Source organism: Somniosus microcephalus, chromosome 14, assembly GCF_052327205.1.
Source record: "Somniosus microcephalus isolate GS21.2 chromosome 14, FLI_Smic_1.0, whole genome shotgun sequence".
Lineage (NCBI taxonomy): Eukaryota > Metazoa > Chordata > Chondrichthyes > Squaliformes > Somniosidae > Somniosus > Somniosus microcephalus.
In genome coordinates, this window is record NC_141000.1 from 30,631,174 (window position 1) to 30,650,000 (window position 18,827).

The following is an 18,827-nucleotide window of genomic DNA, read 5'->3' on the forward strand; positions in this document are numbered from 1 at the left end:
GACAGAGGGCATCAGCACCCAACCACGTTACTGCCCGGGAGGCCAGGGATATCCTCACCATGGCCACATTTACTTCACTTGACACTGCATACCCTGGCTGCCACATGATGCGCCAGGCTGGCACCACCTCACACCAACACCATAAAGCATCCCTACAATGCCCAAGCCATTCCTTTCACACTCATCAGCATTGTGGGGCGTGCATGGTAAGTTGGTGTGAGTAAGAATGTGCATGAGTAGGGTAGGGAAGGCAGAGTGATGGGGATGTGATGAGGGACACAGTAGGATGAGGTTGATTGTGGCTTTGCAGTAACGTTTCGTGATCTATTGAGACCATTGAAAGGTTTGCGCCACTGCAGCCTGGTCCTCCTGATGACATCCCTGCTTGTGCCCTCCCATGCAATGTGCAACCAGGCTGCGTTGATCTCCTGGGGCGGTCTCTTCCACCCATTGGAAGGGAAGAGAACCTCTCTGTGTGCTGTGACACACTCCATAAGCATATGGAGTGAGTCATTGGAGAGCCTGGGTGCAGTCATGCACCTCTGTGCAGTGCTTGTCAGTGTTTGCAGCACCTCAATGCTGTAGAACACTGAGAGCACAAATGTCAAAGTGAATTTGCGCATGGACCCTTTAAGGAAACTGGCTGATGACGCGGCATCAAATGACATCATCAGACCCACTTCTTTCAATTGGACTGGGAAATGCGCTGGGCGGGCTTAACAAGCCCAATCAGGGGAAAGTCATGTTGGAGGCCGTGATGTTACCAGCAGTGAGGCCGCGACCCATCACCGACCTTGCCCGCCACGGACCCGCCCAGGTAGGGAAAATCACGGCCAAACTTTCAGTTCTGAGCCTATTTAACACTTCATCACTCACCAGTAACCCTTCCCTACTCACCACAAAACATTCCCCACTCAACACAACCCATTCCCAACTCACCAGCAAACTCATTCCCACTCACCATCAATCTCTTCCCCACTCGCCATCACAACCACTGGTGGCCAATCTGATCGCATCAGTTTCCTGCTGGGAGCGTGAAGTTAAAATTACCCCCCAGCCGTATAAGATCAGCTGCCCTTAAGGAGGTGCATCCCTTTAAATTTGAGCTATAGCCAACTTTCTAGCATTCCGCATTACACCAGCTACTGTCACGAATCCAAGATGATGTAAGGATCTTATGATGATTATTGAAATGAGCAGACCATGCAGACTGTGGACAATCAGCTTAATGCCCCTTTAGCCAGCTTTGTGCTAACAACTCACCATTCCTGCCTCCACTTCATTAGTTTCACAAAATGGGCCACTCCAGAGTCCAGGATATGGGGAAATGCATCAACATTTATATAGAATTACATAGAATTTACAGCACAGAAACAGGCCATTTAACCCATCAGGTCTGTGCCATTGTTTATGCTCCACATGATGACGTCAATGGAGAATGAGATCCGGTGGGGTACGAAACCAGAATTGCACCAAATCCCATCAGCTTCCCGATGGGTGGCTTAGATTAAAATTTCCCCCAGTGTATCTCAGGCCTGTGCTTAACACCAGCCAGCCTCAAACAGCTTGCAGTCCTTATATGGGCTCTCAACCTAGGGCCTGCATCACCCTCCACATTATAACTGAGGAGGTTATTAAAACAGACTTCTTTTCATTTCAGTAGTAACAAATTCAGTCTTATGGTTATAATCACTTTATTCTTTAACTTCAGCAGAAAAAACAATTTACAATCAGTGTATAGTCACAGATAGATCACGCGAACCTAGGCATGGGGCTGTTTGTACTTCTTGAACAAAGGAAAAAGCTTATATTTATACACTGTTTTCTTATCAAACTGGAGCTGGCATTGCCTAATATGGTAGACTGCATTGTCCAGAGACACAAGTCTGCATTTTCTTTTACACACATCAACAACGTTAGAAGAACATAAAAACACTGTGGCCTTGCTGTGGTAAGCATAAACCTTCTAGTCTCTAGACTTTCTTATCATAACATAACATTTCTAATCTAAACATTCTATTATGAAAATACCCAAGGCTGGTTGGTTGCGAACACCAGCTGTTGCTAAGTGAAATCTGTATCTCTCCCTCTCTCTCTCTCTAATGATACCAACTATGTGTTTTTCCTATATCTAATGAACTAAACATGAACACCTTTCAGAAGCTGAATTAACCATGTTCCATATGCCAACATGTCCTATGTTTTTTTATTCTTTTCCCCATTGGGTTACGTTACATCTTAGCAAAGTGTTTTATATCCTTCTTTATATTTAATAATCCTGGCTTCCTCTTAGTGCCCTTGCTATCTCCTTACCTTTCCTTATATTTTCTATGTCCCTCATTGATTTCCTCACATGACATAATGCAATGGCCAGGATCCCTAATGCTATTATCTGGGCTATCACCATTCCCATCTGAAATAATCTAAACCATGGGTGGAACTCCACACCATTCAGGATTTCCTAGTTTCTTAATTGCTTGTTCTATTTGCTTATTATCTTGCAGCATATGCAAAGTTCTCATTTTGTAGATTATGGATTTCAAACTGAGGGCTAGAGGGGGTATATAATGTCTATTGGGTGAGGTTGCTTGAATCGTCTGATTCTCCCAAAGCTCCTCACTTGGAGATGGGTCACATTATGATGGTGTAGTGGCACCAATGTTTTATTTAGGTTTTTCCCAGCTGGAAACACACAGAATCAGCGTTCTGGTCTGGGACATCTTGTTAATTCAACAGTCATAAAAGGAGCTGTGCTGGTCACACATTATCTTTCCTTGCCTTTGAAGGTTATATTAGTCCATCCCTCTTCCCAGAGTCTTTGACTTATCTTACAATTGGGTGATTGCTCATCAACTATGAACCCGCAGGCTGGAGTGGTATGTTTTTGTACCACATCACACCTACAAACGCATCTGGCGCATCATATTATTGTCTGTCATGGTTCCTTTGAACAATATTCTCAGTTCTTCATGAATAAACAAAGGGATTTGATTACCCTCTATGTTGCCCAGTCCCTTCTGTAACACATTCATCACAACTGCCGCATAGAGGCTACACACGATACCTCTAGTAAGGTATTGATTCTGGTTAGCCTCATTGTTTGACAATAATCCTTTTAATGCCTCTTCATTACCTCATCGTGTTCCCACATACTTTCTATATCTATCCTGTTACTCCTGCTAACCTTGCCGTGGCTCCTATTCCTAGCCATTCTGTCAGCCCTCGCTTATTTGCGATTTAAACTGATTCTCCTTATGTTCCCCACCTTTCTCAGCCCTTGGTTCCTGTTTCCTATTCTTTAATAACACGTCCTTTACTAATTCTTCTACCATTTTGACTATTATTTGTGAATAACTCCCTTCACATAATCTAGTTGACAGATTCAAGCTCATGTTTAACTCAACTGGTACAATTTCAAAATGCACATCATTATATAATACATTTCCTGATTCAATGACTTCTAGTCAATAACATTTGGGTTCTTTTGTTGGATCGGACAGGTACAGCTCTTTTTGTGAGGTGGGATGTCTTTTTTTGGTCCTACCTACATTTATGATGATCACCATTAGCATTTGTACTTGGCAAACTAATAGTTAATGTTACTTATCAACATAAGACATTTCTTACTTTAAAATAACCCGCTGTCATTACCTTTTAAGTTTGTATTGAAGTCTTTTACAATGTTCTTGAATTACCTTTTGTCCTAGTGTGATACTAACTCTTTAACTGAACCCTATTAATTCCGTGACCAATTTAGTGTTTGGGGTCAGGGTGTGTCCCATCCCACCTGGTTCAGGCGAGGCTTCCTGGTCTCCAGCATACGGGACTCCCAATCTTCCCAAGGAGCCCGCTTTAGGGTTCTTTCTCTATTACCACCAAAATTATGCTTTTGAGAGGCTGTACCTCGGTTAATCACTGATTCCAAACCTAACCCTTTTGAGGTCCTCTGCTTCCTCATGGAGGTCGCTTCTCACGTGGATCCATGTTTTGCTATGGAACCTGTACGGTATGGCCTCCTTCAGCTTGGAGCTGATTTGTATACAACCATAGTCACCTTGTCCTTGCCTCAGCCTCTCTGATTTTTTGTTTTCAGCCTCCCTACAAGCTCTGCATTTAACCCTAACCCTAACCCTAACCCGAACCCGAACCCTAACACTAACCCTACAAGCTCTGCATTTAACCCTAACCCTAACCCGAACGCGAACCCTAATCCTAACCCTACAAGCTCTGCATTTAACCCTAACGCTAACCCTAACCCTAATGCTAACCCTAACGCTAACCCTAACCCTAACGCTAACCCTAACCCTAACCCTACAAGCTCTCTTTGCTCAGCACTTAGTGGAGGCCTTCAAACTGACGACCATTCTAGCTGTAACGAAATCCTAATTTGATCAGTATTCTCTTTACTTTTAATTTTAATCCCACTGACAGGTAACAGTGTGTTTAACTCTATCCTGATTATTTCAAAGTCGGTTTCTCTGTGGAGAATGTGCCATGGCCTTGATGATTTAAAAAGTTGTCTCACTCTCCTGAGCCACATTAGCCATTTCATGTTGTGCCTGTTCTTCAGTGCAAATTCAACGTGCATTCCCGCATGCTAGTTACTTCACACATACTTCACACATAACACATTTACATTTGCACACACACACTGGTATCCCAATATCATGCCACACAGGACATCTGATCCAAGCCATTATCGGGCTTTCAGGTGATCTTATCAAAAGATCGTAGGGTGTCTGGAGATCTTTGCTCATCTCCCTCTGCATGGTCCCGATGTCTCGGGTAGTGGCCAGGCTATCAAATTCAGTTTTCTTATTGTCCAGTAAAGGCAATGACACAAACATCTCCAAGAGAAAGCTTATCAATTTACTACATTTCTCTGACTTTCGCAAGAATTTACATTAATACCAGATTGCACCCAGGTGATTTATGCCAATTCACCTAAGAACAATGATTTTAGAAAAATTCCCATTTGGTGGTGTAATATTCCTATTTTCATCTTATATCCTCACTCACTTCCTCTCATTCAATTTTATACAGTATTCACCATTTCACCTGGAGGAACTTTACTGTCTAATACAATATTATCATAATATCTAAAAGAACCCAACAATATGCCAGAGAGCAATTCAATCTGCAAGATGTAGGATGCTAGCTACCTTTAGCACAACAGTCTCCCCCAAAAAACTTCTTTCTGAATAAATAGTTTGGATGGAACCACATAGACTGGACCTTTTCAAAAATAAAATTTGATTATCCCCTTAAATTTCAGATAAATTTCCCTTCCCGAGTGCTTGAACAGCAACTCTTATCAATTTATCTAATCAATTTTAGTTTCACAAACAAATTATACACAGACTTTGTGATTTTACAAAGAAGACAAAAGTAACAATTGCATTTGGATGCAAGTTGTTTATCTTCCCCTTTGAGCAATGTATCTTGGAAAATAACAAACAACCCCAATAGGTTAAAGTCTTAATTCCAAATTTTTCACAACGCTGCGACATTTGGAGCTCGATTTTAACTCAGCCGTCAGGCGGGCTTTGAGGCGTGTGGGGGGTTAAAATCGCAAAACCTGGGGGTCGGGACCCCCCCCGCCTGGTTCCCGACACCTAGCCATTTTAACCCAGGCGTGTCTGATGGTCCCGAATCAGTCCCGCCTGCAACAGGCGGGACTGGTCTTTAAGGCCCTTCAACAGCACTCATTGGCCTTTATAATCCCATTTTAACAGGCCCTTGCCTGTTTAACCCTTTTCCCACGTAAAATACGCCTGGTGGGGATCACGCCTGTGAAACCTGGCGTGAACACTATTGGCTTGCTGACTATCAGCTGCAGGTCAACCATTAAAGAGGAGATTTGATCAGCCATCATTTGCAGGTGGCAGGACTTTGTTGTTTCAGGCCTGGGGCAACTTTACCAGGCTTAACCACACCTGTGGAAGGTTGGAGCCTCCCACACTTCTCCAGTGTGACCTCCTGCGAAACCCCTCTCGCCAGCCTCACTCAGCGCTTCCTCAACTGAGGCATCTACTAGAAGCATGGGAGGCCTTTTTTCCTTCCCTTCTTGGCATTAGAGGACCTCCAGCCCCATTCGCGAAATGACACACGCCACAACTGCAGAAGTTGCCATCAGAATTTTTATGCAAAACAAACAACTGATGGCATTTTTACAGAATACACAACATTTCACCCAAGTGACTACCCTTGTGACTATTTGTGCTTTATTTTCCTCTTACGCGTGCTCCTACGTAGTGGTTCCCCTGTGGCTTCAGCAGATGTGGCGGCCCCATGCGCCTGCTGCCCTTATCCTTCTAGGTGGAAGAGGTCACAGGTTTGGGAGGTGCTGCCGAAGAAGCCTTGGTGAGTTGCTGCAGTGCATCTTGTAGATGGTACACACAGTAGCCACGGTGCACTGGTGGTGGAGGGCGTGTATGTTTAAGGTGGTGGATGGGGTGCCAATCAATTGGCTGCATTTTTAGGATGAGTGGATGGAGAGTAGAAAGTGGAAAGCCTGCATAATCTGTGCTGGAAATGGACTGAGAAACAGCTTGTGGCTGAGGAAAGTGATGATCTGTCAGGTCAGAGCTTTTATTGTACATTTGAAGCTGTCAAGTAACTAGCTGGAGCAATGGCCACTGAACTCCCACCTCAGGTTTACAGATGTGGTCCCCGAGCAGCGTGGATCCTGTGGGCGAGCAGTTAAAGTGAAAATGAAAGGTTAAAAGCATTAGTAAGGGTCTGTCAACAGCCCAATAATTGGTTTCATTGGTCGCCCACCTCTGTGGGTCGGGTCGGATCGGAGATCACACATGCACCTGTGGGAAAGGCATATTGTCCTGAACCCCTGTCAAAAAAATCAAATTTCCCACCCGACCCGCCAGCGATCCTGCCCGCTCACCTCCTGGAAAATTCCGGCCAGAGAATCCATTGTGGCTCTGCTTAAGAGCCCAATGGGTTAATTTGACAATTCATAATTTCCTTCTGTCACCGTAGGGAAATATCCACTTAAATTAAGAAATTTAAATTTAGTAATGCCCCATATAAATTTACATCCAGCAATACAAAATCAGTTCCTTGCTGAATTAAGAAAACAGCTATCAGCGGAAAGGGTTAACTTCTTTGTAGGTTTTAAGAAGGTGGAGCAAAACATTGTCAACGCCATTGCGTCACTTCACATAAATTTAGGAAAACTTTCCCAAAGAACCAAGCACATTTTACTTTTATTTATTTTTTCCAGCAGAACTCGTTATCAACATCACGATTAGCATTAAACATTCTGTGAACAAATTCTGTTCCAACTATACGATGTCTTCCCCTTTTTTCCTCAACGTGAAAGCCGCACGCCCGGAACTAGAGACCCCCACACAATTTAAAATCACCAGAATTTCACGGTGACCACACTGAAAGTAGGGTTTTCACCATTTAATAGGTTTGTTAAACCTCAATAGTTCTAATTTAATTCAGATCAATATTTTATTGACTAAATACAATACAGAACAGATAAAATAATAGCACGTGTTTACCGTAAATTACATCTTTCCTTTCTTCAGGAGTCTTTCCAAATGACTGAAAAATATTGACTATAACTGAACAAAAAAAATTAGCGTTTTCAGTGAAACAAAGCTTTAACGCTCTGACACAAAAAGGTAAAGAGGACGGAGCCACAGTGGCACCAAAAACCTTCACACAAGCTTTTCACAGAGGCAATACCCTAAAATCTTAGAAAAGGGACAGAATCGTTCCCTTTCTCCTTCTTTATTCAATCAGAGACTGCGGGCTCGATTTTGCCAGGCCCGAGGAGGTGGGATTGGAGGCGTGTGAGTTTTTAAAATTGCCAAAAATGGTGGGCGGGCCCGATCCTGCCTCCATCCTGCCTCCAAGCAATTTTTCCAAATGCGTGTTTTCTGACCCCCTTTCCATCCCGCCTCCAAGAGGTGGGATAGGCCCTTAAGGCCCTTAACAACCACTTAATTGCCTCTATAATCCCATTTTGAGAGGCCTTTCTGATTTTTAGACATTCCCCCCATCCTACACGCCTCCTCTGGAACATGCCAGGTAATGCTGGCAGCTTCACACGTGGATTGCTTACTCATATCTGCAGCTCCACCATTACAAAGGAGTTTTCAGCAATCATCATTTGCAGGTGGCAGAACTTTGTTGTTTCAGGCCTGGGGGAACTTTTAGCAGGCATACTGAGTGTTGTGGAAGTTTGGAGCCTGATACCCATCTCCAGTGTGACCTCCTGGAAAACCCCTCTCCCCACCTTGACTGAGCGCTTCCTCAACTGAGGCATATACCAGAAGCATGGCGAACATTTCATTCCACTTCTCCTGGACATCAGATTCGGACGCAGACCAGCCGCGACAGCAGCAGAACCATGAGCAACAGCAGCACCAACAGCAGGAGCATCAACAGGAGCACCGAGCTGCTAGTGACCCACCTGAAGATGCACAGGCCAGAAGGCGCCAGCGCGCGACAACATTGCTGCCCAGGATGCAAGGGACGCACTCATCCTGGCCATATTTGCTTAGCCTGCACAATCAGACACTTTAGTCTTGCTCCTTCTTACCAGAGCATCGACAATGGAGAAGAACCTGCGGAATCCTATCACTCTGACCACCATTCTGACAATCGCAATGTGCCCTAAGCCCTCAATGTGAAAGTCCCATTTGCGAAATGACACAGGGCAAAATTTCAACAGTTTGCCATCAAAACACTTTATAATACAATTACAATGATGGCTGGTCCAAAAACAAAACAACACAGCACCCAAGTGACTACCCTTGTGATTACTTGTGCTTTATCTTCCTCTTACACATGCTCCTATGTGGTGCTTCCCCTGTGGCTTCAGCAGATGTGGAGGCCCCTTGCTCACTCTCTTGCTGCTCCTGTCTCGACGCCTTTGGCAGGCGTCCTCTGGGGTGGCGAACCTGTGCAGGCTCGCCAACAGTCTGCTGCTCATGCGGCTGTGCAGGTGCTGAGACGCCCATCTCAGTTGGGTGAGGACTCTGGTGGGGCTCTGACTGAGCGCTTTGCTATGGCATGGTCGTGTGAGTGCTTGGAGAGGAGCCCCCACTTCCTTGTTGTCTGCCACCAACATCCCTCTCATGGGTCAGCCCCACTTCAGAGCTAGCAAGTGGCTTGACAGCACCTTGCAGCACTTCAGGGGGGCCATGAGGACTCGCTTCTGCACTGGAAGTCCTACTCCAGAGGACTTGCATGAAGGTCTGGTTTGTTTGCTCAATAGCTGACCATCACTCCTCAAGAGATGTTATTCTATTCTGAACAATGACCATGTTTTCAATACCCTGGTGACTAAGCTCCTCCAAGGATGTAGCCATCCTCTCCTCTACCGTAGCCATCCTCTCCTCTATGGTAGCCAGCCTTACCATGGAGGTAGCCATCTTTTCCACATAGGTTGCCATCCTTTCCGCGGTGATGCGTTCATGCGCCAATGCCTCCACAAAGGCTCTGCTCATGTTCGCGATGGACTCCTCCATTCGCTCCACACTCGCAGCGACCCTGGAGACAAAACCTGCCAGAGACTCCTGCATCTGTTCCTGGAGTTCCAGCACTGCTATCCTGGAGGCACAGGGTCGACATGCAGCGGAGCCGAGCTGGCAGAGTCCTGCGCCTTCTGACGAGAACTCTCCACTGCTGTCCCTGTCTCCACCATCTGATGATGCTCACTTGTGAGTTGTGATACACTAGGTGATAACACTATCCTATCTCGCGAATGTCCCACCGAGGTGTGAGTGTCTGTGCTGGTGCTGGGTACACTGAATTCTGCTGATGCTGCACCCTCAGAGGATGCATCTTCCTCTAAGGAGTCTGGAGGCTCAGGCTGTTCCTCCTGGATAGTGGGGACGGGGGCTTTCGATGGTCCTGTGGGGGAGTAAAGGTGTTAGAGATGTGAGGCCAAGGTTACATGCACATTGAATATTGCAGATGATCATAAGTCAATCTGTTAGAACATCAGAATCATTAAAGTGACTCATGCTATGTCAATGAGAGAGATGCCAAACTGTCACCAGCTTGCTGTGATGCGCCCGTCTGTTCGTCCCCCACTTGGGTATCCTCCTCGATCCCAGCAATTTCCAGGGCCGCCTGCTCCCAAGAGGTGAGCTGGGCTACTGTAGGTGGCCCTCCTCCTGTCCTCCCTCTTTCCCTCTTATTGTGGGCTCTCTTTTCCTGCAATGAGGGACACAAGTGGAGTTTGAGTGAGAATGAAGGAGTGAGTGTAGAGAATCCATAGCATAGTTGCTTAGAAGTACACTAAGGACCCTCCCTATGTGTTGAAAGTTGTTGTTGTTATGGCATCACAGTGATAGGGAGTGTGAGGGCTGCATGGTAGAATAGTTAAGTGAATGTGACCATAGAAAGAGAGGGAATGGGCAAGGGTGCAGGGATGTAAGTGTCAAATGGCATGTGAAGGAAGAGGTTGGCAAAGCAGAGTGCTGGTGAGGAGAGGTGATGGGGATCAGATTGAGGGTGATGGGAAAGTCATACTCACTTTTCCTGTGTGGAGAAGGTCAGGAAACCTCTTCCTGCATTGCAGCCAGGTTCTGCGGCTCAGTGAAATGGAGTTGACCTCCTGGGCCACTTGTAGCCACACAGCTTTTGTCTGCTGGGGTGTTTTTTTTCTCCCTGAGGAAGGGAACAGCACCTCCTTATTACAACTGGCTCCGCGCACCAGAGCTTGGAGGGAGGGCTCATCAAACCGAGGAGCACACTTTTACTTGATCGTTGACATTATCCACAATTCAACTCCTTCATATAAATTGCAGAGCCTTTGCAGTCTCCAGAAGAATCAAGGCTGCTTGCAGGCCTTAAATCCAACAGCATTGATGAAGTCATCGGAGGCGACTTTCTGTATGAAAGGACTCATTGGGCCAGTGGATCCTACACGCGAGAAATCAATTGCCCAATTAGGGGAAAATCCCACTTTTTCAACACATCACTTAGGAGTCAGGGTCCTGACACGATTTCCACCTGACACGCCCCAGCCCGCCCACACTGACAAAATCCAGCCCTACCTTATCCTTTTTTCCTCAAACCAATTTTCCATTTCTGATGTTTGCTACTTAACCTCATTTGGAAAAGCATTCACTTCTAACCAAGACATACTGGTTACCCTTCTGATTCTTCTGACACTGGTCAAATGTGATCAATCTGCAAATTTCTCTCTATCTACCCTATCAGTTCCCTTTATTATCTTGAAAACTTTGATCAAATCACACAACCCCCCCTTTTTAAATTCCAGGGAATACAACCATAGTTTGTGTAATCTCTCCTCGTAATTTAACCCTTGAATTCTGGTAAATCTCAGCACTCCCTCCAAGGCCAACATATCTTTCCTAAGGTGTGGTCTAACCAGGGCTTTGTATAGCTGTAGCATAACTTCTACCCCCTTGTATTCTAGTCCTCTAGATATAAAGGCCAGCATTCCATTAGCCTTTTTGTTTATTTCTGATTTTAATGATCTATATGCATCGATCCCCAAGTCTCTCTGGACCTCCACGGTTTCCAGCCTTTCACCATTTAGAAAAACCCTGTTCTATCCTTTTTAGGTCCAGAGTGGATGACCTCACATTTGCCTACATTGAAATCCATTTGCCACAGTTTTGCCCATTCATTTAATCTATTAATATCTCTTTGTAATTTATGCTTCCATCTACACTGCTTAGATTGTCGCCTATGTTTGAGTCATTGGTAGACTTGTAATAATAGCGCTTTGTAATTGTTCAAACTGATTTAAAACAATACCACGGGGTCTTTAAACAGGTTTTATTTTTTAACGTGTCCAATATTTTGAAAAGTTCAAATTCTTTTTCTACCATGGCAACCGTAACTTCAAGGCTGAAGCTTGGATTGAAACTTAGCTTTTGTTAAACAAACGTTTGTTTTGGCTTTCCTCAGCCTTTCCACACCAGCATTTTTAACTTAAATTGTAGTTCAATGTTTTTTTTCCCAATTCTGGGTGCACAATCGTAAATTAAAAAGCACATACCCAATCAACTCTATTCAAACTTTTATGCAGCTTAGAAATATAATTTCTAATGATTCTAACGATTTCTTATCTCTGGTCCTCTCAACATTGTTTGAGTCCGTCACCCTTAATTCTGTCACCTTTTGATACGAGTCAACATCTGGACTGCTCAAAAACAACACTGATTTCTTATCTCTGGATCTTTCCCATTTGGATTTGGTCCCCATTGGAGGTGACCAGTTTCCCCTGTTTTTCCTTCCATTGATCCCTGCAGTGGGTTATGAATTCAAAGTGCCAAAATTTATGTGATATTCCCTGGTCGCGAGCCAAGAAACATTCACCCACACTCTCAGAGTTTCAATGAAAACAAAATATGCTGAAGACACTTATCCTATTTCTTCCTCACAGCAGTCCTATTTCTTTAACTTTGGCTGTGGGATTTTTAACTTCTTTCTCCTTTTCTTAATCCCTTTTGTTACACATCTGTTCAACCAGGGTTTTTATTAGCTGCTATTTACGTCTTATACTTCTCAGGCCAATGCCACGCCTGGAGTTTGGTTAGCATACAGCTTAGATTATCTTTCCTGGTTTCTAGATGCTGGCATCGCTTTTCCCTCTCTCTTTCATCTCTCTGATAGTTGTTAACCCTTATGTCACCACATTGCGTGCAAAGGTGAGCTGCATAGTGTAACAACTGCCTGCCTTTATAATCTTCTGCCCACACCCTCCATGAGGGTAATTCGTTATTATCATTTAACATTTTATTTTTAAAGTTGTTCTCTGTTTGCCCATCTCCTTCTTCGACTTGGCCTCTATCACACTTCATTGTAAGGTTGTAAAGATAGTATTAGATCCAATTAAGGATAGTATTAGATCCAAAGAGGAGTCATATAAAGTTGCTAGAAAAAGTAGCAAGCCTGAGGATTGGGAGCAGTTTAGAGTTCAGCAAAAAAGGGCCAAGAGATTGATTAAGAGGGGAAAATAGAGTATGAGAGTAAACTTGCAAGGAACATAAAAGCGGATTGTAAAAGCTTCTACAAGTATGTAAAAAGAAAAAGATTAGTGAAGACAAATGTAGGTCCCTTACAGTCAGAAACGGGAAAATTTATAATGGGGAACAAGGAAATGGCAGAGCAATTAAACAAATACTTTGGTTCTGTCTTCACGGACGAGGACACAAATAAGTTCCCAGAAATGCTAAGGAACCAAGGGGCTAGTGAGAAGGAGGAATTAAAGGAAATTAGTATTAGTAAAAAAATGGTGCTGGAGAAATTAATGGGACTGAAAGCCGATAAATCCCCAGAGATACAGGATCAGCCATGATCATAATAAATGGCGGAGCAGGCTTGAAGGGCCGAATGGCCTACTCCTGCTCCTATTTTTCTATGTTTCTATGTCACTAAGGGTCACTGTTGCCCTTCTCAAAGGATCCTTCCCGAGTGTGCTTTTGGACATAATGGGGGACAAATTCGGTGTCGCCCCTTTTGGGGTGCTAACATCGCCGGGGCACTAATTTTAGGGCTGAAGAGCCAGGAATTCGGCCCTGGTGATCCTGGAGTGATGTAAATGGGTCATTGACCCAGTTTTAATCATCTCCCCTCTTACTTACTATTATTAGCAGCCAGGGAGAATCAACCCCTTAATCTCAATGCATCAGAAGGCATCTATATGTCATTGCTGAAAGAAACCAGAGAGGAGGTGTACAGAACAACGGGTACAGTAATGGAAGGTTCATATAAAATTAGCTCTAATTAAAGGAATATCCAAGGAACAAACAAAGAGCATTTACGAGAGGTGCGCGTGAGGAGGATTAATTTTAGGAGACACCAAGCCCTGGTAAGGCCTCACATATACCAGTGGAACAAAGCTCTGGGATTGAGCATGCAGGTGGTTGTGAGGCAGTGTGGGCAGAGAGACAAGTGGGGTTGGTACGTGCGCAGGTTCTGCAGGTCGATGGGTGGGCGAATAGGTGGGGCAGAAAGCAAATCCGCAAAGGCAGACGGGCAAGACACTCACCACAAACCAATCCCAACTCACCACCAAACTCATTCCCACTCACCATCAATCTCTTCCCCACTCACTGCCACAAGCACTGGTGGCCAATCTGATTGCATCAACATCCCGCTGGGAGGATGAGGTTAAAATTACCCCTCTTCCCTTATAAGATCACCTCCCATTAAGAAGGTGCATCCCCTTAAATTTGAGCTGCAGCCAACTTGCTCGCATTCCACATTACACCAGCTACTGTCACAAATCCAAAACAATGTCAGGATCTTATTGGCCCAGAAATTAGGGTCGGGGGCTTGCCGCGCGTGCAAGCCCCCGATGTGCACTTACCTGGCGCGCCGGCCATTCTGCTCCCGGGACGCGTGGAATTCCTCTTTTCAGATGATGACTCCCGGGCAGCGTCTGACGTCACGCCGCCCAGGAGTGCAGCCAGTGCGAAGCGTCCAGCGCGGAATGTAAGTGAGACACGCTCCGTGAGGTCTCATTACCATAGGTCACGCCCCCAATCTTTCTCACAAGCTGCAAAGCATTTTTACATGCAGAGCAGCATTTCAAATAGGTTCTTTGTATTTTTATGAATCTTTTGGTAACTTTTATAAACTTTTAAATACTTTAACATTATTTTGAAGAATCTGAAGTAGTTTTAAACAGAATTAAAGCAATTTACAGAGTTTTAAAAGCCCTGAAAGCATTTTTTTTCATTCAATTTATTTAATTAGCAACGTGAAATGGCTGGAATGAGCACAATTCACGTCATTAAAAGAACTCACAATTTAACTGACGATGACCTCAGCAATCTCCTCAACGAGGTGGAGGCGCAGCATCTGCGCATCATTGGGAATGAGAACTCCAAGGCGCCGTGAAAAGGACAGATGATAGCTTGGTCTTTCAAGTGGCAGCATAGGGCTCCAGTCACGGGGAGGGAAAAGGTGCAGGAAACGTATGGGTGTCACCTTTTGCGCAGAGTGGGCCTTTGGCGTAGCGGTAAGCATCCCCGCCGCTGGGCCAGAAGGAGTAGGGTTTCGAACCCCGCTCCAGACAGTCCCGGCAAGTTGAGTGGGAGCTCCGACTATAAATTCTGGCTGGACATCCAGCGGGATACTTGCGTCCATGGGTGTGGGTGGCCCCCCCCCCCTCGTATGGGTTGTGGGAGGCCGTAAAACCCTCCCGCCATAGGACTAACCACCCTAATGGCTGGTATGAAGATGGTTACGGTCACGGAAGGAGCATTAACGTGGCCAGAAATCCTTCCACCACTTCATACAGTTCCCCAAAGGGAACAGTGTGAGGACACGTACAATGACGACCTCTTGCGCAATGCACCTCCTTGGACCCTCAGTCGCAGATGCGAGGGGGCAAATCGTTCAATTGTTAAATTTGTCATTTTATTGACATGTAAAATGTTGTGTTTGCTGTTTTCATTGAAATGTTTATTTGTGACTGAAAGGATATGTAACCTTTTCCTTTAAACAGTGCAGCCTGTAGTCACTTTGAAAAAAATTTGCAACTTTTATTGGAGCCAAAGTATTTTTACAACTGTTTGAAAATTATAACATAGCTAGTTTCCACCTTGAATGTCTTTATTGCAGTAAGAAAGCAGAAAAAGTCACTTTAAACTGTTAACACATTTTTTTCTGAACTATTCATGTTTACAAATGTTTGACAAGTAGGAAATAGCTAGTTAACATTTAAAAGTTATAAACTATCTACATCAAAACTGACCCTGAAAACTGTTTTATGATGCAATAAAAATTCAATGCTTCACTTTAAATTGTGTCTGCTCCTTTCTTTGCCTTGCGGGGGGAGGGGTAGGTACAAGGCGCCACTAACTCGTGAAGGTGTCGGCTACTAGCAGTTGCCGAGCAGCGTTACTTTCGGCAGCACTTGGCTCTTCCCCATGAGGCCTGGCCACAGGCACATTGGCATTGCTTATGTCCTCCATTTCAGCAGGGAGCTCTTCTGCAGTGTTAAGGGTCAGTCCTTCCTGCAGGGCAAAGTTATGCAAAGCACAACAGTCAATCACAATCCTTGTCACTTTCTGGTGAGAATACTGCAAGGTCCCCCCTGACCTATCCAGGCACCGGAAGCGTGATTTCAGAACTCCGATTGTCCTCTCCACCACTTGACATGTGGACACATGTGCCTGGTTGTATCTCTCCTGAGCCTCACTGACAAGGCAGTGCAGGTGTTCGAGTGTGGTTGAAGGTCCTCCTTCAACATGTCACATAGTCGGCCGATTGCTTCTTTACTGAAGCGCAGCCTCCTCACACACAAATCCTGCGACAGCATCTGAAATGATCGCCTCTCCCTGTACAGTCTCTGGGGTGGGTAGTGGTTCCTTCTGATCAGGAGACGGTTATGGTTCTTCAGTCTTCTATGTTGTTCCCAGCTTGTTGAGTCTGTGTTTTCAAATGTAGTTATGCTGAATAACAGGACACAGACTACAGAAATAATTAAACAGGTCTTTAGTGATTGAGGGTCAGGGCTGAACTGGGATACACTTTGCTCCGCAGGGTTTATATACCGGTGTGGTCACCACCGGTACTACAATGTACAGGAGCCATCAAAAAGTAGTCCATCACCTTAAGGTATCCTCTTAAGGTGGTACAGGTTACATACACTACAATTCCTCCCCTTTTAGCTTAACAGTGTACACCCCAAATTAAACATTACATGGATAACATATATACAATTTTCACACAAAACTGTTCAAAGATTCAGTCTCTGAGGAGGCCTCCTGATCCGGGCCGGATAACGCCTTTCAGGGGTCTCTGGTTCTCGTTGCTGGGATGACTCATCCATTTGATCTCCTATGGATTGAACATCATCATGTACGTTCGAGTCTGAGGTAGATGCTACAGGCTCAATAAATTCTTCAACTGGTGTCTCTGCCGTAGACATGGGGTCGACCCTTGTTCTCGATTCCACAAGTTGGTCAGCATGACGTTGTATTACGTTCTCTCCAACGTCTACCGTCTACATCAAGGGTCCTTGTTGGGCACGAATTGTTCCGGATTGCCATTTATCATCCCTATAGTCCCTGGCCAACACTGGTTGTCCTATTTCGAAACTACGAGTGGCCTTGTTATTTACATGCTGGAATTGCTTGTTTTCGACTTCCCTTCGCACATTGGGTTTTAACAAATCCAACCGGGACCGCAACCTCCTGTTATAGAACATTATGGCAGGGCTTTGATTTGTCACTGCATGCGTGGCGTTTTGATACGCCATCAGGAAATTGTCCACCTTGTGTTGTAGTGGAATATGGTCTTCGCTCATGGCCTTTATCGCCTTTTTGAACGTTTGTACAAATCTCTCGGCCAACCCATTTGTAGCCGGATGATATGGGGCAGATGTATAGTGTTTCACCCCATTCTTTTTCATGAATTTCTGGAATTCTTCTGACACGAACTGTGGTCCGTTGTCTGAACATATTTGTTCCGGCAACCCATTCCTTGCAAATATGGTTCTTAGAACTGCGATCGTCTTCTCAGAGGTAGTGGTTGACATCTTAATCACTTCTGGCCATTTAGAATGTGCGTCTACTGCTATCAAAAACATGGAATCCATGAATGGACCTGCAAAGTCGATATGCACACGTTGCCATGGGGTTGAAGGCCATTCCCACGGATGCAGCAGTGCAATTGGAGGTGCATTTTGAACTTTCTGGCACCCTGAGCAGCTTTTAGTCAGATCCTCTATTTGTTTGTCGATACCTGGCCACCACACATAAGCCCTAGCAAGGCTTTTCATCTTGACTCCCCCCAGATGACCTTCATGCAATTCTTTCAGAACTCTCTCCCTTAATTTAGGAGGAATAATCACCCTTGTTCCATACATCAATGTTCCTTGACATACGGACAGCTGTTCTCGTCTGGCTGAGAATGCTGGTAACAGTGGTTTGCCATGTGCTGGCCATCCCTTCACTGTCAAGTCGTAGACCCGAGACAGTGTCGGTTCGTTTCGGGTCTCTCTCTCAATACCCGCATTGGTGACTGGTAAGCATTCGATGATGGTCGAGTGAAATATCTCGACAGGGTCAACTGTCGGTGCCTCTTCCGCTGTAGGTAGTGGCAGGCGCGACAGCCCATCAGCATTACCATGTTGCTTTGTACCTTTGAATTCAATATCATATTGATGTGCCCCTAGGAAAAGGGACCATCTCTGAAGCCTCTGCGCCGTCATTACGGGTTGGGGTTGAAGATGGAAACCAACAGCTGGTGATCTGTCAGCAGCGTAAACTTTTGGCCTTGCAGGTAATGGTTAAATTTCTTAACTCCCCACACGAGGCTGAGAGCCTCCCTATCTATCTGAGCATAGTTGCGCTCTGCGGAGGTCAATGATCTGGATGCGAATGCGACTGGCCTTTCCAAGCCATTTGGCAACTTATGTGAGAGCACTGCCCCGATACCATATGGAGAAGCATCACAAGCTAAGCGAATAGGCAGCGTTGGGTTAAAGTGAGCCAACACTTCCTTAGAGGTGATCAGTGCCTTGCTCTTTTGAAAAGCCCGCTTACAATCATTGCTCCACTTCCATGGTATTCCCATTTGCAAAAGTGTTTAGCGGGTGTAATACCGTGGATAAATTTGGAAGAAACTTGTGGTAATAGTTAACCAATCCAAGGAACGACCTCAACTGGGATACATTTTCCGGTGCAGGAGCTTTCACAACAGCTTCGATCTTGTCAGGTGACTTATGGAGCCCCTCCTGGTCAATGACGCGGCCGCAGTACGAGATTCGCTTTTGAAAGAACTCACATTTCTGGCGATTAACTCTGAGCCCATATTCTTTCAATCTGATGAGCTCCTGCTCCAAATTCGCGAGG